At 41.3% G+C, this 15513-nt stretch overlaps 1 protein-coding gene across 10 annotated transcripts in view; it reads left to right on the top strand.

The window, feature by feature from the left end:
- Positions 1-15513, top strand: part of PPARD (peroxisome proliferator activated receptor delta) — a 54936-nt gene that overhangs the window by 4537 nt on the left and 34886 nt on the right. The window contains exons 1-2 of one of the 10 annotated variants that reach the window (XM_083744955.1): positions 1-23; positions 11846-11986. The exons of 2 other annotated variants lie outside the window; for them this stretch is intronic. The gene's annotated coding sequence lies outside the window, so the exon portion shown is untranslated. Of the gene's footprint in view, positions 24-4039; positions 4741-10577; positions 11987-15513 lie in introns of those variants that run through there. 7 more of the 10 variants (XM_083744952.1, XM_083744958.1, XM_083744956.1 and 4 more) reach the window with 7 other exon arrangements.

Raw genomic sequence — 15513 nt, 5'->3', positions numbered from 1 at the left:
ACAGAGAAATTTGGTCAAAAAAGGTAACCTGCTCTTAAAATCTCAGTTTGGGGTTCTAGGTATATTTGATTATATATTGGATTATACTCTGGAAAGTCCCAGCAGTGGATGTGGGGGTTGTTTTCAGATTTTGTTGGTTTCATATTCTGCATGTGATAATAGTACTTCTTATTGTTTGAACAGCTGACAAATGTAAATGAACACGCTATGTCTCAGTGTTATCTGTGAAATACAGTAATAAACGAGAGAATGTATATTAACCTTCTGTTTTAATCTGTGCTTTACAGTGTTATGGAGTTAGAGTGTGAGTTGGAGTTGTGGGTAGCATGCTGCTAAATTCTCACCACTCATGTTTGGTAGTTTATTCTCTGTGTCTTACAGCACTCCCTCTGTGAAAAAGAAGAATTATTAGCGTTTAAATGAGTGCATGTTAGACACTGATGCTTTCCTGTGTTTTTGTAAAATACTGTTAGTCCCTGAAATTGTTCCAAATCCTGTTCATTAAATGATATGGGTGGTAATTAACTAAGTTTCACTCAGAGTAAACCCATTGAAATTAATGAACATGACTGTATAAAGTCAGCTAATTTTAATGGGTCTACTTTCATTGAAACCTAGTTGAGTACCTTTCTGTGCATTTCTGCTACATGAAAAGGATTCACGTATAGTTTGTAAGTACTGTCACTGCCTATCTTTGCAAGGCTTAGCTGACTGATTCACAAGCCTAGTTACCTTGGTTAAGACAAGGCTGTTGTTTCTTAGTACCAGGTGTAAGTTACTGTATGTATTTCCCTGGCTTTACCAGGTTTGATATAGTGCACAACTCCACCCTCATTTCAGAAATGAGGACAGAAAATTATAGTGGTTTTGTTTGTGCTCTTCTGCAAACTCATCTGTTCATTTTTAAGGCATTCCCACACCAGTGGCGTAGCGTAGGGGGTGCAGGGGGGGCCGGCCGCACTGGGCGCAACATCTGGGGGTTAGGGGGCGCAAATCCACGGGTTAGGGGGCGCAAATCCACGGGTTAGGGGGCACAAATTACTTGCCTTGCCCCGGGTGCTGACAACCCACACTACGCCACTGTCCCACACTGCCAGTTCAGTAAAGCTAAAGGTTGTAAATTAATGTTTGAGTAAATGGAGGAGCTACTATGTTTCCTGGAATTTTGTGCAATGTGATCTTGTCTCGCCTATGCTGACCCAGTGGTGTTCTGAAAGAACTAGCATGGACCATTGTCATTGTTTTGTGGTATATGGAGATTAGCTGGAATGAAGTGGAGCATCTGAAACCTAAAAGAAATCCCAAGTAGCTTTCTGTTTATTATCGCCACCATTATTTATTTGTATGCCACTTTTCCATGCTGAACCATCCTCAAAATGGCTCACATCAAAAAGTTTATGTAAGATAATTCACTAACAATTACAATACATAACAAAATTTAAATAGTCATATAAACAATAGGCTAATGAAAAAAATCATGTTAGCAAATATGCATTAAAATTAGTCCATTGATAATTCATAATAAGGTCCAACAATAAAATACAAGAACATAATCCAGATAACAGCAAAAATAATATAATGTATATCCAAAATGGAATCTTTAACTCACTCTTACATTTACTTTAATCTTTAACTTTCTGATGGTAACAAAACTGTTTATTGCAGAAGGTTTATTTCTATAATTTAATATTGTCTTAATCATATCACCATTGCATCTTCATTGGACTTGTCATATTTTCCTAGAAGAAGGAAGAATTATTATTTATTAAGGGTATTCAACCTGCCTTTCATCCTAACATTCTGGGGACAGGGTACAATAGATTTCACTTCTATAGTTGCTATAAAATGAATGCATCTGTATTAGAATTATATTGAAACTGTTTTTAATTTGTGGAATTGTTTTTAACCTTTTCTAAATGGAAGTGTTTTTACTTATCTTGCTTTATGTTTATAACTGTTTTACTTGTTTTATAATTGTATATTTTTATGGTTGTAACCTGCCCAGGGACTTTATAGTAAAGGGCAGGTAGCAAATAAATAAACAGACGCCTTCCTTTTAAATATGAATATGTAGCTTGATACTGATTGTGAAACGATTGTTTATTTTATTGCTTTTGTAAAGAAAATGCCAAACTTTTAGAGTGCCCTTTGTTACACTGTAGTCACAAGGCAGAGTCCTTCAAGAAGTGATCCTCATGATAGAACAAGTTTTGTGCATGGATCACACCCTCTGTAAAAACAAAAGCCTGAAATGTGGATACAAAATCCCTGTCATACCACTGCAAGCACTTCCAGAGTAGGAACAGTGACCCTGCTGTTGCCTTTTTGCTGGGGATGAAGAGTAAAATCCAAATATTCCTATTTTCCTGACCAGTGGGCAACAGGAGGGGAGAAGAATGAATTTCTTAACTGGTTGATAAGCAGTGATATTTAGTGTGCTCGGATTGCTTTGTGTTTGGGAGAGTAACAAAATGCTTTAATAGAAATTGAACCCTTTTACTTTTAAGGCGAATTACCAGTTTTGAAAATATACTTGTGTTGCGACAAATAGACAGGATTAATTGTGAATGGCTCTTCTAATGCAGGTTTCTTTTAAAGATGCACATGTAGTATAGTTCACTCAGTAACAAGAGTAGAAGCAATTTAGACGACAGAGGGCACTGTGTTGCCTATTGTTTGTGCATGCAGGTGGCAAGATGTAGAGACCACTCAGTGCACTTAGAGCCCAAGGCCAAATGCAAGTGCTCCCTGCGAGAGGACAGCTTCCCTGTGCACTAAACAGTGTGTGACAGCATTTCTTCTACACATCATGTGCTTCCATGGAGCAGCAAATGGGAAGCCATCTGCACCCTTCACACCCAGAAACTAACCCTGCAACTTGGCAGATGCTCTGTGTGTTCATGTTTAAATTGTGTATGGGGTGTGGTGGTACTTAGAGTGTTGGACTAGGACCTAGGAGACCAGGGTTCAAATCCCCACTCAGTCATGAAGCTCAGTGTGTGATCTTGGGCCACTCACTGTATCTCAGCCTAACCTACATCCCAAGCTTGTTGTGGGGATAAAATGATGAGGGTGGTTGGGGGAGCCATGTATGCCGCCTTGAAATCCTTGGAGACAAAGGTGGGATATAAAAACAATCAGTCAATAAAATAAACCATTGTAGGTGAAGGAATATGGTTAGGAAGATCCATATAATTATTGCTGGGCAGACTTACCAGTTTTGGCCAGGAAAAAGGAGTTGGCTTGAACATTTGGATCCACTAGCTTCTGCAAAAGCTGGGTGCAGGATGGTCAGTGTGTGCCAGTTCAGCTACGTCTTGAATCCATTATCTGCCTCAGTCTGATGAGTCAAGGTGATTTTGAAGAACTTTAGGAATGGCATGCAGGTTAGCACCTGCTTTATCCATCTCGTTGAGAAAAGTCAAGATTGGGAAGTGTGTGTGGATGTGTAAAATATGAGTTACAGTAGTGTATGTGTTCTAGATATATCATGAGTTACAATGGTATAGCTCTTCTCATTCCTGCTGAGGGTAGAATTATTATTTTTCTGGCATGGAAAGAGAGACTTAGAGAGAATGGTTAAAATGACTTGCTGGCAGTATGTTTGATACAAGATTATTTAATGATATTGTGAAATTAGAGAGATTTTAGTGGTAATTTGCCCTGTTGTCTTTTTTAAAAATAAAAAAACCCCCATCTTGATTAGGGTGGCTAACCAGTGGCCTTACAGATGTTTTGCACTACAGTTCCCATCAGATTCAGCCAGTATGTCCAATGCTTGGGGCTGATACAAGTTGTAGTCCGAGCATTTGGAGTCCTACACTTTGACCACCTCTGCCCTAGATTAGTCAGTTGGTTAAAGATTTTTGATTCTCTAATGAGGTGACATTAAAATTCTCTCTCTCTCTCTGTGTGTGTGTGTGTGTGTGTGTGTGTGTGAGTGTGAGAGAGAGAGATGATCTTGAAAGCAGTAGATACTCAAAGCCTTATAATTAAGGTATCTTTGACAATAAACATCAGGAGGCTTTTCAGTGAAGAGTAGGTATGGGATGGATGATAATTCTGGCTTGTGTTTGTGGTCATTGGTCTGGTTCAGAAAACTACATTCCCTTCTCATTTCTAGTTGGTAGTCATGGAGTTCTAACACCCTGTTCAAAGAGGGAGAGCTCACTCTGAAACCTGCCTGCTTATCTTCTCTGTATTACCTACATTTGGCATAATAGCAGGGAGTGGTGTAGTGACTGTGTCATTTCCATGGCAAAAGAACAGCTTCCGCCTGTTTTACTTTTCTGATTTTTATTTCAAAAGCTCTTTTCAGGAACTTTGTAAACATGAATGAAAAGTGTGTATGTTGGGGTGGGGGTGGGGAGCAAAACTGGCTTATATGCTCTGGGTCACTGTGGGTGGCCACTGCCTCAATTCAAAAGAAGCCTCCTGCACCCTGATCATGACATGGGTCTGAATTACTGGCTTGTAATACCACCAGTGAATTTTCTGGGGACTCCCTGCTTCCCCTGGCTTAATTAGTGCTTCATGTACAACCCTCTTCTAAAACTGTACTGAGAAAGGGCAAGGAATTTGAGTGCAGTCATGAAGCAGTAGCTGTGCTATTTTCTTGGCCAGCAATTCCATAAACACTCTGAGCAGGTGGCAGAGGCAGAGGCGGAGCGATAGAGAAGTACACAAAAGTCACATGCTCCTTTCAGATGCTGCAGGCATTCTGCTGAATTCTCCTGGCGGGTGAGTTGCTGTTTTTCATGGTTTTAATATACTGCGGCCAGTGTGCAGGCAAGAGGATGTTTAGGGTTCTGTAATGTAGGGACAATGTATTGCTTGGAGTCAGTAAGACCTTAATTTATGTTTTCTTAGCATTTGGAAAAGGAGACGCTGTGCTAGGGCTTACAGAGATCTAGGCTGGAGACGTGTGAGTGGCCTCTGATCTATTCTCAGTTCTGTTTTTTTGAGCTGCAGGATCATGAATAAGTGGTGTGAGTTTTGTTATGAAAATTCACATGGAAGGTAGTTCAACATGCCACTGCCCTGAATCTTTCACAGCAACTGTGTTAATTAAGCTCAGTATATCAGCATCGGGTTTCTGCTGAGTCTGCTTTCAATAGGCTCTGCCTTTGTTCAGAGACACAGATCAGCTGTGTTCCATCTCACACGAATGAAATGAAACCCTGCAGTGTGATTTTCTGAACTTTTTTGGTGAGCATGCAACATTAGTATAACAGTTTCTTCCTGAAGCAGATTATATTTGAGCACCTGGTAATAATATGCTATTAAAGTAAAGCCCTGGCATTTCTCTTTCTAAGTAGCTGAACTCTGCCAGCAGTGACTCATAATATGGTCATTTTAATGTGGAAGATGTTGTAGGATTTTAGGTGTTGGCAATGTACTGTCTTTCTTCTTTTAGAGACTGAGCATTAAAATCTAAAATTGAAAAGCATTTCAGACAGACTCAGCAGGAAATTGTTGTTCCCACAGAGCAATTTCACAAGTCAAGTAGAGCTATTAAGGTGAAAATGCTGATGAAACATCAATTATGATACTTAGAGATATTGCCATTGTTGTGAAAACTGCTGTATAGTGCATACAGCAAAGCCATCAAAATATTCAGTAGTATACAGATGCTGGGCACAATTGAAAACTGATTATCTTTGAGGCTTTGGAGGTTTACACTACATTTAATTTTTTTAAGCAATGGGTGTTATTCAACTGAGTTTTCCTCAGAGTAGATCCACTGAAACATGACTGAATTGGGTCCATTAATTTCAATAGATCTACTCTGATTTCACTATTATTATTTTTTTAAAGCCACCATTCCTTGGAGAAGGACATGGGATATAAATTTACAATAGTGATGCAGTTACTTGCAGCTGCTATTCTTTTAAGTGTCTCTCTGTGCCAACCCATATATAATCTGTGCATGTACATGGCCCATCTTTCAAAGACGACTGTGACATGTTCATCCCTTCTGTTGACTAAAATTTTTAGTACCCACCCATCAACTCTATTAAGGCATTGGAGTAAGACTCACCCATTCAGTTCCTCTTTAGTTGCCACATACTAGAGAAAGTCCTATCCTTTCTTTTCACAGCTGGAATTTTGTTTGTATCTGAAACAAAACAATCTGCAAGATAAAGCCCTTTTCTTTGGAGTTTCGCAGTCCTTTCCCATCCTCTGAGAGGATCAACATTTTCATTTCAGAAACACTGCCCTGGTGGTGTACAGTCTTCAAGAAACATGCAGAGTGCAGGAACAGATGCCCAATCAAATGGTCAGCATCTGTGGTGAATTTGGCTGGGCAAAGACCATATAACTGAGGCATGCTAAAAGTCTACCAAAGAGAAAAGCATCCATTTGTCAAAGTTCAGAACTGCCCTCTCTGGAAAAGCCTTTGCTGCTCTTGAAATGACTTCTCAAGGCCCTCATAAATAATTTCTTACTTAAAACACCACCACCAAAACATCTGGTATTCTGATCTGCATTTCTTGGGGAAATAGAAGGATATAAACCATAACCAATTAATCTTAGACTAATAGAGTTGGAAGGAACCCCACCGGTCTTCTTGCTGTCTTCACTCTTAGTATAACTATATCGCAGTCTGTTCCCACATTCATTACATTTCTGAGTTGAGTATATGACCATGGTCTTATTTGTATTTATTGACAAAAAAGCTTCAGTCTGTTTTCCATATGTGGCCTTGATGCTGGCAAGAGACCTGACTGGGAAGAGATGCTGCTCTTCAGATGTACAGATAGGGTTACACCCTGGCAGGAAAACTTTCTCACGGGCCTTTTGTGTTGCTTTAAAATAGGAAATAAGATACTAGCTTTCAGGAGTAACCAAACCTATTTTTAACAGATGCTTCCGAGTAGGGGCATTTTATATCTTCCTATATACGAGAAAGTTTTTCACACTGCAATTTGTGTGACTGCCAGTTGGCAACCACATAAATTGCAACACAACAACAGCAGGCAGAGTGAGTGACCAAAGCAGGCAGGTCAGAAGCATGAGTAAACAGGCCAGCAGAACAAGCAAGTGGGTAGGTGGGTGGCCCAGGTGGGCATTCCCATGTCCCTCCTGTTGTTGTTGCAGCCACCCGCTGCCTCCTAGCTTGGTTTCATGCGTGGACAATGAAGGGAGACAAGCTGAAGGGGTGCTCCCCGTCATTGTCGCCACTGCTGCTACAGGTTGAAAACATTCTCTCCTTAGTTCACTGCCACCAGAAAGAAGTGTCCATTTATAAATGCACACTTTCTTCTGCCAGCGAAAGCAGTGCATGCTGAAAGGGGGGAAAGCTCTCTTCTCTTCATGCCCCTCTTCTGTGTGATTGACAGTGACGGGGGATCTTGAGACTAGGGTGAAATGTTGGAGGAGGCACGAGTTTTGGACAAACTGTGAGATAGAGATTGGAAACCGGGTGGGTTGTGATGGGTATATGTGGGTTTTGGGGTGAAGGAGCTGTAAGGATATGGGAGGTGAATTTGTTTAAAGATAACTATGAGAAATGCTGGTTAGAAATCAAAAGAGATTTGGATATATGGTCAAGACTGAAACTTTCCTTGTTAGGCCGAATAGCTGCTGTAAAGATGAATGTATTGCCGAAAATGTTATTTTTGTTTCAGGCCCTACAGATCGTGGACAAGGTGGAATGTTTTGGAAAGTGGCAGAGGGATATTTCTAAGTTTGTTTGGCAGGGCAAAAAGCCCCGAATAAAGTTTAAAATATTAACTGATGCGAAAGAAAGAGGGGGATTTGCCCTGCCAGACTTGAGGCTATATTATGAATCTGCAGCCTTCTGCTGGTTGAAAGATTGGATTTTATTGGAGAACACTGATGTCCTGGATCTGGAAGGGTTTGACAATGCGTTTGGGTGGCATGCATATTTGTGGTATGACAAGGTCAAAGTGCACAAACTGTTTAAAAACCATATTGTCAGAAGAGCAATTTGGAGGGTCTGGATAAAATACAAAGACTTATTGGAGAGTAAAACTCCGAGGTGGCTCTCACCGGTGGAGGCCAAGGCACGTAAGAGACCCAACATGGAGGCCCATTGGCCTAAATATTGGGAAATAATTGAAAAAACTGGAGACAATTGGAGGTTGCTAAGTTTGGAGAAATTGAAAACTAAGGTACGAGATTGGTTGCACTATGCGCAAATTCAAGAGGTATTTAAAATAGATAAAAAAGTTGGATTCCAGGTGGAAAAATCGAAACTAGAGACTGAATTGTTAGAGCCAAAAAGTAAACTACTTTCGAGAATGTATAACTTGCTGCTTAAGTGGAATACACAGGATGAGACAGTCAAATCCGCTATGATAAAATGGGCTCAGGATGTGGGGCATAACATTATGTTTGCAGACTGGGAAAGGTTATGGAACACCGGTTTGAAATTCACGGCATGTACTGCCTTGAAGGAAAATATTATGAAAATGGTATACCGGTGGTACATGACCCCAGTCAAGTTAGCCAAGATATATCATCTGTCTGACAATAAATGTTGGAAATGTGGAGAGGCGGAAGGGACATTCTTCCATCTCTGGTGGACCTGCCCGAAAGTGAAGGCCTTCTGGGAAATGATCCATAATGAACTAAAAAAGGTATTGAGATTTACCTTACCTAAAAAACCAGAGGCCTTCCTTCTGGGCATGGTGGACCAGAGAGTGCTTAAGAAGGACAGAACCTTTTTTATGTATGCTACCACAGCAGCAAGGATCCTGATTGCAAAATACTGGAAGATACAAGATTTACCCACGCTGGAGGAATGGCAATCGCAGTTGATGGACTATATGGAACTGGCTGAAATGACTGGCAGAATCCGAGACGCGGGAGAAGAAACAACTGAGGAGGATTGGGAAAAGTTTAAGGACTATTTGAAAAAACACTATAAGTTGTATGAATGTTAAAAAAAAAAAATGCACCTTTCAGGAAATTCTAGCTTCAGCAAATGTAAGTTATTGGAATGAAAATTAAGACACAAGAATTCAGAGGTAAAATAATGAAATAACTTTATTGTGTTTAATATAAAACATATAAGAATCGAGCGACAGTAAAATTGAAAATAGGGAACATGATAAAATGGAAGTTACAATAAGTTTTGAAATAAGTTAACAAATTGCTGATGTTTTATAAGACAGAGAACGCAGGGTTCGGAGGATGTGGGGAAGTCCTATAGAATAGAAGGAAAAAGATTATGGAAACTTGTTACCTATACCCTATCTTCTTATAACCACTCTTTATTCTTTTTTCTGTATTTCTAAAAAAGCAATAAAAATATTTAAAAAAAAAAAAAAAGGAAACCGGGTGGGTTGTGATGGGTATATGTGGGTTTTGGGGTGAAGGAGCTGTAAGGATATGGGAGGTGTCAAGACGGTGTGGGGTTTGGCAGGGTTGGTGAGCAAATGAGAGTCCTAAGTGGTGATAAATGTCATACTAAAACTGATGTTGAACATTAGTAGGAGCAAAGCCTTTTGTTGTCTTCTCTACTGCCCCATCCTCCCAGCATAGTATTACATCATTTTTTATTTGATGTGTAAATGTTTTACCCATATATATATATTGACAATGTATATATATATATTTGAAAAATCTGAGATTTCTGAAGACAAGTACAGACTAGTGGGATCCTGCCATTTTTGCTGCCACTTCGTTCTGTGTTCAATTTTATGACAGGTGAAGTCGCTTTTCTTGGCAACTCTTTCTTAATACCTTTTGACAATCCATCAATTCCAACATTTTTCTTGTTTTGGACTCAAAAACCAGTAACAGTGATTGATGTCCTTTTTTGGGAGGTGGAGGGGAGAAAAAATACGCTGCCCTGAGAAATGTGGGAGAGCTATTATGCCTTACTAATCCCTGTGAAAATCATTAACAGAATTGTCTCCTGTTGTTTGCTCAGTTTTTAATCCTCACAGTGTTATCTAAAGTAATCTTACTTCTGAAGAGACAAGATTTATAGTCCGCTCTGATTGGAGGAGGTTTGGACCTGTCTTTTGTAATACTGCAATTAAATGCTCCAGACGAGGGGTTTTTCATCAAACCTACTTTGTTGCATGAAGGAAAAGGAACTCCCCAAACCCCTTATTACCAGAAGAGCAATTTTTGAATTGTTGGCTTGAATATGCATTTCTTTATTTTATATATATAGACATATTTAAAGTATTCACCATCAAAAATTTCCCCTAGATGTAAGCATGCTAAAATTTCCACAGGAAAAATCTCTAGATTTCTATAGAAAGCCTTTGTTCCTCCTTCATGAATGACTCATAGAGAAGTTTCTACACAGAGCTTTGAACTTCCTTGTGAAAAAAAATACGTTCCTATGACATTGTCTTGTTTTTCCTCTTTACTGATGGGGTTTCTAGCAACTGCTCTGTAAAGTGTGGTCTAGATTCTAATCCTCACTTGTTTTGTTATTCTGGATTAGTTCTAAATTCATGCTTGTGAAAAAATGGCCACTATAGTGGTACCTCAGGTTACATACGCTTCAGATTACAGACTCCGCTAACCCAGAAATAGTACCTCAGGTTAAGAACTTTGCTTCAGGATGAGAACAGAAATCGTGCTCTGGTGGCACAGTGGCAGTAGGAGGCCCCATTAGCTAAAGTGGTGCTTCAGGTTAAGAACAGTTTCAGGTTAAGAACAGACCTCCAGAACAAATTAAGTTCTTAACCTGAGGTACTATTGTATTCTTAAAGTCTGACAAATTATTGTTGGAGGCACCTCTGCCTGAAGTTAACCTTTTCGAGATTCTCTCCTTTCTTCACTCTGAAATAAGCAGACATATACGACTCCTCACATTTTCTGTAATCTTAAAATATAAAGATACATCTTAGATCAGCCAAGAAGGCCCTCTTGATTGTTTGGAATCAAGGTGTGCTTGGTGGCTGCAACATTAATTTGGAAATTCTGTTATTTTGAGATTGATCAAGCTTCAGCACGTTTGAGAAGCATTGGGAAATCACCCTTTTGGGAGTTGACTTCCAGTGGTTAGATTTAAGATTTTAAGAGGCAGGAATTTTAATAAGTGTTTTCATCTTATTTTATTACCCATGTTGTTGTTAAACTGGAACCTTCCCCAAGGATAAGGGAACCTGCCATAATGCCCTTGGAACTTGCTCTGAAGCCTCTGGTTCTGATCTCTTCAGGAGACTTTGTCCTTGGCAGAATGGATGGTGTGGTAGATTTTGTTATGACTTAGCACTCCCTTGTTGGCCTTGGTGCCATCGTTTGTTGGTGTACAATGATATGACTCTTACTCTCTCATGGGCATAGTGTCTGATAGTCTTAGTGTTGCAGGGCCATCTGTTCACCCGCAGGTGTTTTAGTTTTGCACACTGAAAATGTATTTGGGTGCCAGACAGGAAAGTGTTGATATGACTGGCAAATGAGGTGAGAAAATGCAACTCTGTAAAGTTAATAGTTCCAGATTTCTCACTGTTCAGTCAGCAATCTCAAGGCATCTGTAGAGGGGGCAAAAGGGTTGCTAAACACTTTTCCAGCTGTCTTGGATGAGTGCAGCCTAGACTGCAATGCTACCAGTACAAAGCTGAATTGTTGGTGTGAGTGGCAGTTTCTCTCTGTGCCTAGGAAAACAGAGAGGGAGAGGAACCCACTAGCTTCTGGCTGGAAGTTCTTGAAAAATAAAATTAACTTATATGAAACTTCAGCATAGGCTTTCGTTCAGAATACAAAGCATGGGCCACTTGCAAAAGAAAGTAAGGCTGCAGTCTTAACCCAACTTACCTGAGTGTAAGCTTCATTGAAGTCAGTTGGACTTATTTCTGAGTAGACATGGTTAGACTTCTGCTGTAAGTCTGGGTTTAACGTCATTGAACAGCTTTCCTCAGCCTGGTGTGCCCTCCCGTCTTTTGAATTCACTCCCATCAGCCCCCGTCAGCATGACCAACAGTCAAGAATGAAAGAAGTTGTAGTCTGAAGCTTTGAGAGGATAACAGATTGGAGAAAGGCGACTAAGAAGGTAAGGAAACAAGCATTTAAGGCAGAAATAAATCAGAATTTCCTGCTGTCTGTAATGCCATTTACAGGTTTTTATTCAAAAAGCAGTTTTATTGAGAAAATAATAAATACAGTTTAATATAGCTTACATATCATAAATATGCAAGAATGCCATCACCCTGAAGTTTGATTGGGCATAGATAGGTGGCACTGTGAATTATAGTATGATGAAGGGAAGTGAGCTGCGGAGAGACAGTTGGAGCAGGCTGCAGCAGCCCTGGTCCACTGGCTGCATTTTAAAATGCAGGCTTCTCTGTGGCTTCCTTCAGCAGCAGCAAGTGCTTGGAAACCCCACAAGAGATTTCAACAGGAGGGTGGAACAATCATGTTGATACCATAAAAATGTCATGTGCATGGCAGGTGGGTTGCTCTCCCTACTTGTCAAAGCTAGCATGTGGGGTGGGACCCAAAACACTTGCCCACTCTTGGCATAAGGGGTTAATGGGGAAGGAATGGAGATGTTGGGGGGGGGGGATAGGTGGGATTGGCAAGCATCTTTATATAGGTGGCTGCTTCATCAACAGGAGAGCAAATCTACAGGATGACTACTCAGTTTTCGTCCTGTTAGATCTCTGCCTTCAGGTGTTTGTGCTGATTGCAGTGAGTGGTACTGCTTGACTGCTAGTTGAGTGGATATAGCTGGAGTGTAGATGCAGAATCTGATGTGTGCAGTAGGATCAACTGTGGCAGGGTACCCCCAAAGCCTTATGAGGAATGGTTGAGGGAGTTGGATACGTTTAGCCTGGAGAAGTGAAGATTGAGAGGTGATATGATAGCCATCTTTAAATATCTGAAGGGCTGTTGCATGGAAGATGGAACAAACTTGTTTTCTGCTGCTCCAGGGGGTAGGACCCAAAGCAGTGGATTCAAATTACAGGAAGGGAGATTCTGTCTAAACATGAGAAAGAACTTTCTGGTGGTAAGAGCTATTTGACAGTGGAATTGACTACCTCAGAGGTTGGGTGGTCAAGGATATGTTAAGAAACTTGGTTTGGTGAGTTCCCTCTGAGTGAGAGAAAGCATAAGGAGAGTTGTTATGAAGTTACTACCTTCCATCTGAAAGTGTGGGATGTGCCCACTACTGGACCTTTGTTTATCTGTGGCCTTAATTGCCCAGCTGTATAGTGTGACATTGGATGATGGTACCAGGATGTGTCTGGATGGGCAGGTAGGAAGGAGTTGTGAATATGTTCCCACAGTTTCAGTGGTGATGGCCAGGGGAAAGTATAGCTGGAGTTGTGTGGCTAACTGGGAATGTAGCTGGTCTATCAACTGCCCTGTAGCCCAGTGGCAGAGCCACCATGGGACTGTTTTAAATGGTCATTGGTCCAACACATCAGGCAGGGCACACTCTTGATGTTGTCTTTAGCCCAAGTGATATGAGGGGCAGATCAAACTTTTTTTTGGGGGGGGGATGCAATTCAGTCCCTTCTCATGGTTGGAACATTAGTAGTAATTAGTAGTATAGTAGGCCTGTTTGGATGGCCCACTCTCAGAGACTAATGGAACTTGAGGAGCTCCTGAATTCTTGAGGAATTCCTAAACAGTCTGGACAATCCTGTTAATGCCCTGGTTTCACTATGGAGTAGCAAGGTGAAATGCGCGGTTGACATGATCGCTTCTGAGCATCCTCTATGGTGTTGTGGAGCTAGGGCAGCTCCTTGGTATTCTAGAGAGCTTCGGGCTATGAAGCAAGCAGAATGAAGACTAGAGTGCAAGTGACACAAGTCTCATTCTGAAGCTGACTGAACGCTGGTTAGTGCAGTAACTGTGCCAACCGTGTGGCAGCGCATGCAAGTTGCAAAGAAGGCGCATTCACAGCTTGCATTGCATTCTCTAGTCACTGGCCAGTGGAATTATTTCAAACATTCTGGAGGTTACTGACTTCCACAGAGGGGGAGCATTAGAGGACCTACTGTGACCAACTGGCTATATATTTTGAGGATAAAGTCACTTGACTTCAGAGTGACCTTAATTCTGTGGTTATTGCAGTTCTAGATGAAATACCCAATGCCATAGTCAGTGATGTGTTGTGAGATCAGTTTCAGCTGATGCAGTCTGCTGATGTAGTCAAGGTGCTGGCTATATGCCTGACCATGTGTCCTCTTGATCCCTGTCCCTCCTGGCTTATTAAAGCTAGCAGAGGGGGTTTGACTGTTTGGGGCCAGAGTGTGGTTGGCACTGAAGTCCGTAAGGGGATGGCATCTACTCCCTTGAAAGAGGCTGTGGTGCACCCTCTCCTGAGGAAACCAGGCCTGAACCCCTTGGACTAGAATATCAACCAGTTGCAACTACCTTTATTGGGGAAGGTAGTGAAGAGAATTCTGGTAGGGCAGCTGCAAGCATTATTGGATGTCATGGATTATTTAGGTCTGTTTCAATCTGGGTTCAGGCCTGGTCATGGGATTGAGTCTCTCTTGGTTGCCCTGATGGATAACCTTTACGAAGAGTGGGACAAGGGGAGTGCAACTTGGCTTTCACTTTTCGCTCTGTTTGCGACTTTCAGTATCATGGACAATGGTATCCTACTGGACTGAGACTGTCCAATGGGAATTGGAGGGCACTGTATTTCAATGGTTTGTGTCCTTCTTACAGGACAATGCTTTTTGGGAGAGTGCTTTGTGGCCCTTTGCACTTACATGAAGCAGGATGACACTATTCTTTCCTCAGTGATATTTAATATTTACATGAACCTGCTTGAAGCGATCATTAGGAGTTTGTGGGCAATGAGTTATCAGTATCCTAATGACTCTTCACTCTATTTCTCCATCACACCTGCATCAGGGCAGGTGGTGCGGGCCATGGACTGGTGCCTGGATCCAGTGGCAGGATGGGTGAAGGAAAATATGTTAAGCTTGAATCCTGGCATGACAGAAATACTGTGGATGAGCGATTCTTTCGTCCAAGAAATTAGTCAACTGCTTTCCCTGGATGCGCTCTCTCTGAAGGAGCAGGTACACAGTTTGGGGGTGCTTCTGGAACCTGTTCTGCCAGTGGAGGTCCAGGTAGCCTCATTTGCTAGAAGTGCCCTTTACTTTGCAACTAGGGTGACACCAACAGCCAATCCTGAACCAGGATAGCTTGGCCACAGTAGTTCAAGCATTGGTGACTTCAAGATGGGATTACTGCAATGCAGTCTTTGTGGGGCTTCCCATGCACTTGAACCAGAAGCTGCAATTAGTTACTGTACTGCACAGTTACTGACAGGAATGAAACCCTGTCTGCATATAACACCCTTGCTCTGAGTTCTGCACCAGTTGCCCATTTGCTACCAGGCCAAGTTCGAGGAATTACGTACTATTAGGATATAAAGCAGCTTGGGGCCATTTTACTTGCAAGATCACTTTACTCCATATATGCTCCCTCAACTGCTTTGATCTGCAGAACTGGCAGCGTTAATGGTGCCACATAATACTTGTTCAATACTTAGAAGAAATTGTTCTTCCTGTGTAGCAGCACCTATACTTTGAAACTCCCTGCCTGCTTGAC

The sequence above is a fragment of the Podarcis gaigeae genome (assembly GCF_964106915.1).
Source record: "Podarcis gaigeae genome assembly, chromosome: 6".
Classification (NCBI taxonomy): Eukaryota; Metazoa; Chordata; class Lepidosauria; order Squamata; family Lacertidae; genus Podarcis; species Podarcis gaigeae.
Note: the sequence above shows the minus strand (reverse complement) of the source record. Positions and strands in the feature narration are given on the sequence as shown.